This window comes from Triticum aestivum, chromosome 6A (genome assembly GCF_018294505.1).
Source record: "Triticum aestivum cultivar Chinese Spring chromosome 6A, IWGSC CS RefSeq v2.1, whole genome shotgun sequence".
Lineage (NCBI taxonomy): Eukaryota > Viridiplantae > Streptophyta > Magnoliopsida > Poales > Poaceae > Triticum > Triticum aestivum.
Window position 1 is genome coordinate 265,937,431 of NC_057809.1, and position 7,661 is coordinate 265,945,091.

Below are 7,661 nucleotides of genomic sequence, written 5' to 3' on the forward strand. Positions count from 1 at the left end.
GTTGAGCCTCCGCCGCCCGGTTCACATCCACGACATCCAGTTCCGCCTGCAGGAGAGCCTTGATGGTAGTGGCATGAGCGCCCTCTGTGTCGAGTTGAGCCTCTACCTCTTGGTCCTCCTTTAGTATCGCCAGGTTGAACCGCTGGTCCGCCTGCACCATGGCGGACCTGGACGCCAGCACGAAGTCGACGTCCATCGTCTCATACCCATCAGGGGCCTTCTGTGTCACGACCTCCGCCATGAACATTGGATGGGCTTCCTCCTCCTCATAGCTTGGCTCCATAGAACTCGGGGACTGGCTCGCCGCAAAGCGAGCTTGGGAACGGAGGTCTGTGGCACCGACCGCCGCTGCAATTTCTATGCGGCGCTCTGACGTCAGCATCTTGTAGTACGTGATTTTGTGGCGCACCATGGCTTTCCAGCAAACTAGGGGACGCTTGATGCGGGCTAGGGGTCAAAAGGTCGGGGAATGGGCTGGAGAGAGGTGTGGTTTTTGGGTAGTGGCTGGCGTAGGCCGAGGAACGACGGTTCTGGTGTGAATAGTGGTTCCGATGATGACAGGGTCAATCAGTTTTGACTGTACATCACTCTTGTTGTGTTCATGTTGAACCCCGGCACGCTGGACCCTCCACGTCGCTCACCGAATGGAACGCCCTTCGTCTTGCGTTTTCGCTCACTTGTGGGACCGCAGTTGAGAGAAAACCGACGTCCCTCCCCCTCCCCCGCCCGCGTCATTTATTCTACCACTCCCTCCGTTCTATGCGGAGTAAGTAAAAACATAGGGAGTATACTACGGATGATGATCCCCTGACGTGGCCGAACCCATTGAGTAACTGACATGTAGGGCCTAGCAAGCATGGGGTCCGCCAGTAAGTGACCGAAAGGAAGGGTAAGGCAGGGATACCTACGTCAGAGGATCCGCTTCCACTACTACTCCCTCCTTCCATCTACTATACAGGGTCTAATGCGTTTTTCGAGGCTAACTTTGACCAAATGTTAGAGTAGTAATATATGACATGCAACTTACACAAAGCATACTGTCAAATTCATATGTGAATGGAGCTTCCAATGATATAATTTTCACATTATACATCTCATGTACTATTAATCTTGTCAATGGTTAGAGGCAGTTTTGAAAAACGCATTTGAGCATGGTTACTAATATAGCCAGTCGATGGCTATAAGGAACTGCCATGTCATCTATATGCACTCATACAATAGTGTGGGGCTATAAGGTTTGCTATTTCCTGCAAAAAATATAAGGTTGGCTATTGTATTAGTACTTTTTCCATCTCCACTCTATCTCTTTATTCATATTTATTGTATTTACCTAGGAATGCGTATATAGCTAGGCTCTTGCATGAGAGCTCACTCCCCTTACTTTTTCACATCTCTCTCCTCCACATAGGCAAAAGTGCCATGTAAGTTGGCTCTTAGAATGGCTATTAGGTTGGCTCTAAGCATTTAATATTTGCATAAGCAAGGTATATGATTGTAAGAGAGTTGCATGGATACTATTTTTTCTTGATCTATGTGTTATAGCGGAGCTATAGAATAAGAGCCCGCTTCACTCTCTCTCCTCTCTTCTCACTCCTCCAAGTAGGATTTTAATGACATGACAAGTCTTATAACCTGCTGACTAGGCCTTATTAGACTTGCTCTTAGGCCTTATATAAATGGAAGGAGGGAGTACTATGAGCACTAATTACTCTACTACAGATGTTGTCAGTACTCCACTAGTACTATTGGACAGGGAGCTTAAAAAAAGTTACTATTAGACTGGCTATACATGGCAAAATCCTAGTAGGAAGAACATGCGTGAGAACAAGCACATTCACATGGTTGAAAACAAATTGGAAACCATCTCTGTTTGAATACAAACCTAGGAGTACGTACGAATCTAACAATATTGATTGGGCATTATTGAATGTTGATACTTTTTTTGTAAGTTTAATCAAAGTAGAGATACTCTGACTACACATAAAACTTATATGTATGTAAACTAGAAAGGATAGGAGGGAGTATATTGTAAGTTGAAAAGCGAAACGAACATTGAATACCCTTTATATATGATTTGTGGATGCTATGACCACCAATTCAAATTTTGAATCCGCCTTAGGTATCACACATGCACCCACTCGATTTCTCTTGATTTCATCTCGAGGTCCGGAGATCGATTGAAAGAGGACTAGGATGGGTGCAATACGTTCTATTCGCTTATGAACGTACAATATACTCCCTCTGATCCCCACAGACCCCCTCCCGCGGTTCATTTCTATCATAGAAATAGACCAAACCTTTATCTTGTTGCACGCCACACAATTGATCTCTCAACATCAATCGTTCTCATCAAGATGTGTCGAGGCATGAACCGAATGGGATGTCAAAACTAAGATGGAAAGCGACACGTAGTGGAGGAAAAGTGAAACTTTAAACGAACCATTTGTTTGTATGCATGTCGGACAAATTACAATATTGGAAATACAAGCATGGTTGAGGCCCACATGCAAATGATACTCGGCGGAATGTTCAAATGAGGCATGCGGGAGGATGGACTCGACCAGAGGGCGGCATGATCAATGGAGAAGAGGGTTGGAGAGGATTGAGAAATAAGCAACGTCACATGATTATATTTGAATGGCTCAAATAAACAATAAGTTGTCTCATTTTCCCTTCTATCTTGGTCACGGAGTAAGATACTCCCTCTGTTTTTATTTACTCTGTATATTAGGTTTGACTGAACTCAAACTTCATAAAATTTGACCAAATTTATAGAAAACTAGCAAGATGCACGTGCCTTGCATGTAACATCAAGATCTTGTCGGAGAAAATGATGAACGAGGGAAGGCCTTATCTGCAAATGTGGAGAGGAGTGTAGGTAAATTGTCATAGTTTCCTTCCTATCTGTTAGATATAGATTGGAGGGCCTATATTGTAGGATGGCAGGAACACCATCATCACCAACTCTGCTTTTTATCTACACTAGCAAGATGCTCGTGCGTTGCATGGAACATCAAGATGCATTTGTATGAGTAGTTTATCTTGTGGGAGAAAAGGATGAATGATGGAAGGCCTTATTTGCATATGTGGACAGGGGTGTGGGTATCATTTTGCAAAATTGCCATAGTTTCCTTCCTACCCATTAGATATAAATCGGACGGACTCTTATAAAAAATAGAGTTGGTGATGATGTGTGCATGCCATCCTGCAATATAGGCCATCTGATTTATATCTGACGGATAGGAAGGAGACTATGGCAATTTGCAAAAAGGTACCCGCACACCTCTCCACATTTGCAAATAAGGCCTTCCATCGTTCATCCTTTTCTCTCACAAGATAAACTAGTCATACAAATGCATCTTGATGTCACGTGCAACGCACGGGCATCTTGCTAGTAAGAGTAGAAATATGAACATTTACAATTGCAAATATATATGATGTGAAAGTATATTCAATAATGAATCTAATGGCATTGATTTGTTATTCTATATGTTATTATTTTTATCTATAAGCTTTGTCAAAGTTTACAAAGTTTGACATTGAGCAAAGCTAAAATGCGAAGTAAATAAAAACAGAGGAACTATGCAGGGACTAGTATAGTTACTACTGCCGGAACATGGTAAGTTGGACCCCTAAATGCGGGCACGGAGTGAGCACACCTTAATTATTCTTTCAAACGGACACCTACATTTAGCACACCATCCGGTACTTAATCAAGTGTTACGTTTCACTACATGAAAAGGAAAAGGGTGGTACCGTACCCAAAACCACCACACTTGGGGCTAGGGTAACAACTTGGTACTGTACCACATTCGAACCAGGGCACAAAAACCACCTGTTCTGCGCCTAATGCGCAACACGGAGCACTGACGCTCGAATATGGCCGGAAAAACAAGGAAACCGACATGTGGGGCACACCTGTCGGGACGACATGGCGCAGACTAGTCCAATGGAGGAGCTGTCCGATGACCTCCTCGCCACCGGCAACTGTTCATGTGGGTCGTGGGGGGCAGCAACGTGGCGAAGCTCCAGTACCGCCTCCGGACAGGGCGACCACGCTGAGCGACACACTCATCATTGCAGGACATGGTCGGTTTCAGTGTGCCAAGGGTGGCGTTAGCGCTGTGGCATGACCAGCAGATCAACACCTGGCTTGTCGAGGATGCATGGGGCGCCGAAGTGCGCGCGCACCGCGCCGCGTATGCGGAGTGGTGTAGCACGGCCAACTGCATCCCCAGGACCTGAGACCATGCCAGGCCGTCTTGTTTTTCAATGACATGTGGGCTCGCATGTGAGAAAATGGCATCTCCAACGTTGCCACAACCGCAGCAGACTACCCTGGCACATCAAAAACCCTCGTCCCTTGCGTCGTCGCGCGGTGTGTTCCTAGCCGGCGCCAGCTGCCCGCATTCATGTCATCCATCCGTATGCTGTTTTAAGAGGCCCGGTACCCGAGGAACCAACTCCGGCGACTTAATGACGCACCCGGACGCTTTGGCCTCACCGGAATGTGCTACTTAAAGCGGCAATAACCAGCTAACCTCCTGTAACACCCCGTGTGTAACTTACCATATTTGTACTCCGACTCTTGCCATTTCCAGCTTTAAGTTGTGAGATTCGTGGTTGGGTTCTTCTCTTTGTTTTGCATTTTGCACATGTCATGCATTTCATATCATGTAATCATGTGCATCTCATTTGTATACGTGTTCGTCTCATGCATCCGAGCATTTTCCCCGTTGTCCGTGTTGCTATCCGACACTCCTATGTCCTCCGGTGCCTTTTCATGTGCGGGTGTTAAAAATTCTCGAAATGGACCAAGATTTGCCAAGCGGCCTTGGTACACCACCGGTAGACCGCCTGTCAAGTTTCGTGCCATTTGGTGTTCGTTTGATACTCCAACGGTTAACCGGGGAACCGTAAAGGCCTCGTGTGTGTTGCAGCCCAACACCCCTCCAAGTGGCCCAATAACCCATCCAAACCCCCTCCATCCTCTCGGCCATTCGATCACGATCGCGTGGTCGAAAACTACACCTCATTTGGACACTCCCACCTCCTTCTAGGTATAAATACATGACCCCCTCTCCAAATTTCGGGTCCAAACCCTAATTTTCGCCCCCGACGTCACCGGACACGTCCGGCCGCCGCCGGACGATATCGCGCCGCCGCCCCGAGCCACTCAGCCTACGCCACGTGGCACCGCTCCTGCCCTGCCGCCGGGCGGCCCGCGAGGCCGCAGCCGGCCCCCGCGGCCCGTCCCCTCGCCAGCCGCATCGACCAACCCCGCCGCCTGCTGCTTGGTGCCCGCCGCCGCCCGGACTCACGCCGGTCGCCGCCACCCCGCCGCGACTCCAGCCGCCGACCGTGCCATCGCCACGCCGCCCTCGCCGGGGAGCACCGGAGTCCGCGCCCGAAGACCGCGACGTCTCTGGCAAGCTCCATCGCCGCCTTCGCCCGGATCTGCCTCCTCCCTCGTCGCCCCGGTGTCTTCCTCTCCTCGGGCACAACTCCGGCCACGGCGGTGTCAAACTACGGCGATCCTCGGGAACCGCGCCGCCCCAGATCCAAATCTGGAAACCCTTTTTCAGCTATATTTTTAGCCCCAGTTCATCATGCCATAACTTCTTGTGTGATGCTCCGTTCTACAGGCATGTTATATCAAAATGTTCATCATGATGTGCTCTTCATTTTGTTCCATTGTTCCATGCTTGTTTGAGTCCATCTTGATGCCCAAATCGTTGATGCAATAGTGCTATAAAATGTTAGGTGCTGATTCTTAGCAGAGTATGACCATTTGTCATTTTTTCTACATTTGTTGTGTGCTGCCTATGGGCATGAGCTCTACATGTGTTTTGGGCTATGCCATGCCATCTTTACAGGGATGTATGCCATGTATTTTTGTGATCATTGTGGTGACTAGCACAAGCATGCAAAGTATCTCTCGTGATATTGCTGATTTCAGGGACTTAGAATTTCACTAAGTCATTGCTCTGCTGTTATTTTTATGCCATGTATTCATGATGCTACAGAGTGATCCATGCTTGTTTTGAGTATCTTCAGTAAGGATGATTTTGACATATGGTTGTGCTATATCCATACATGCCCCTTTGCAATTATGGAGTGCCCTAGCTTGGCTATATCTTGCTCTACTTTTGCTATAAAATGTTCCTGGCAGATTGTTTACGTGTAAATCAATCTTGCCAAGGTTGTTGTAGTTGATCCATGCATGATGTGATCTTGTTCTTGCTTTGGTTAGCCTTATGATCATGTCTTATTGCTGTAGGTATGCTTATCTTGTCATGCAATGCCTTGTGTTGAGTGATTCGAGCTCGCAAAGATGCCTTCATAATTCTGTTTATGCCATGCTCAGTTTTCTGTTAAGTCTGAATCTGTTAACGAAACTTGCTAAGTTTACATGGGTGCCATCATATCTTCTTCTCCTTTTTGGCTTAGGGTCAGTAAGGGACTTTTGTGCTATGCTTTGAGTAGATTCATGCCATGCCTTGTATTACTATGATATGTTCCTGTAGCATGTTGTTTGCTTGCTCTAAACATTGCTTCCTGATGTTAATTCTTGGCATGTTGATATTTTCACTAAGTTTGTGAAGCTGATATCTTTTGCACTTTTGCCATGCTTGTTTGAACCTGCTCTTTTGTGAATTAGTCGTAGCTCAGTGTTCATCTTTTGTCAAGTATCTTGAGTAGATGGCATCGTGTTGTTGCATTTTAGATTGTTGCTATGTTGGAGTGCAGTAGCTTAGTTTCTTGTTGCATTCTAGATGGCATCGTGTTGTTAATCATAGAATTGTGATGTAAATGTTCTGCTTGCCATTAGCAAACCGTGCATCTAGTTCCGGTGATCTTTATATCGATTTCGACCGAAATCAACACATCTTTCCAGTGGCGCACTTGGTTTTCCAAGTTGAGGCCTGGTTCAATCTTTCCCTTCCAAAGCTTGCACATGCATTGCATATCACATCCCGCATATCATTCCATGTTTTGCATCATGTTGCTTGCGCATTGCACCGTGATTGATTGTTGGTCCTTTGCTTGTGTTCTTGCTTTGGGTAGAGCTGGGAGACGAGTACGTGATCGAGGAACCCGTTGAGTACACTTACGAGGATCAAGCTTTCATCAACTCGGAGAACTTTGCAGGCAAGATGACCATACCCTCGGAATCACTTCTATCTTTGCTTGCTAGTTTTTCGCTCTATTGCTATGTCGCGATACCTACCACTTGATATATCATGCCTCCCATATTGCCATGTGAAGCCTCTAACCCACCTTTCCTAGCAAACTGTTGTTTGGCTATGTTCCCGCTTTGCTCAGCCCCTCTTATAGTGTTGCTAGTTGCAGGTGAAGATGGAGTTTGATCCTTGTTGGGATATCATTATTATATCTTGTTTACTTTAATGCACCTATATACTTGGTAAAGGGTAGAAGGCTCGGCCTTATGCCTGGTGTTTTGTTCCACTCTTGCCGCCCTAGTTTCCGTCATACCGGTGTTGTGTTCCTTGATTTTGCGTTCCTTACGCGGTTGGGTTATAATGGGAACCCCTTGACAGTTCGCCTTGAATAAAACTCCTCCAGCAAGGCCCAACCTTGGTTTTACCATTTGCCACCTAAGCCTTTTTCCCTTGGGTTCCACGGACTCAAGGGTCATC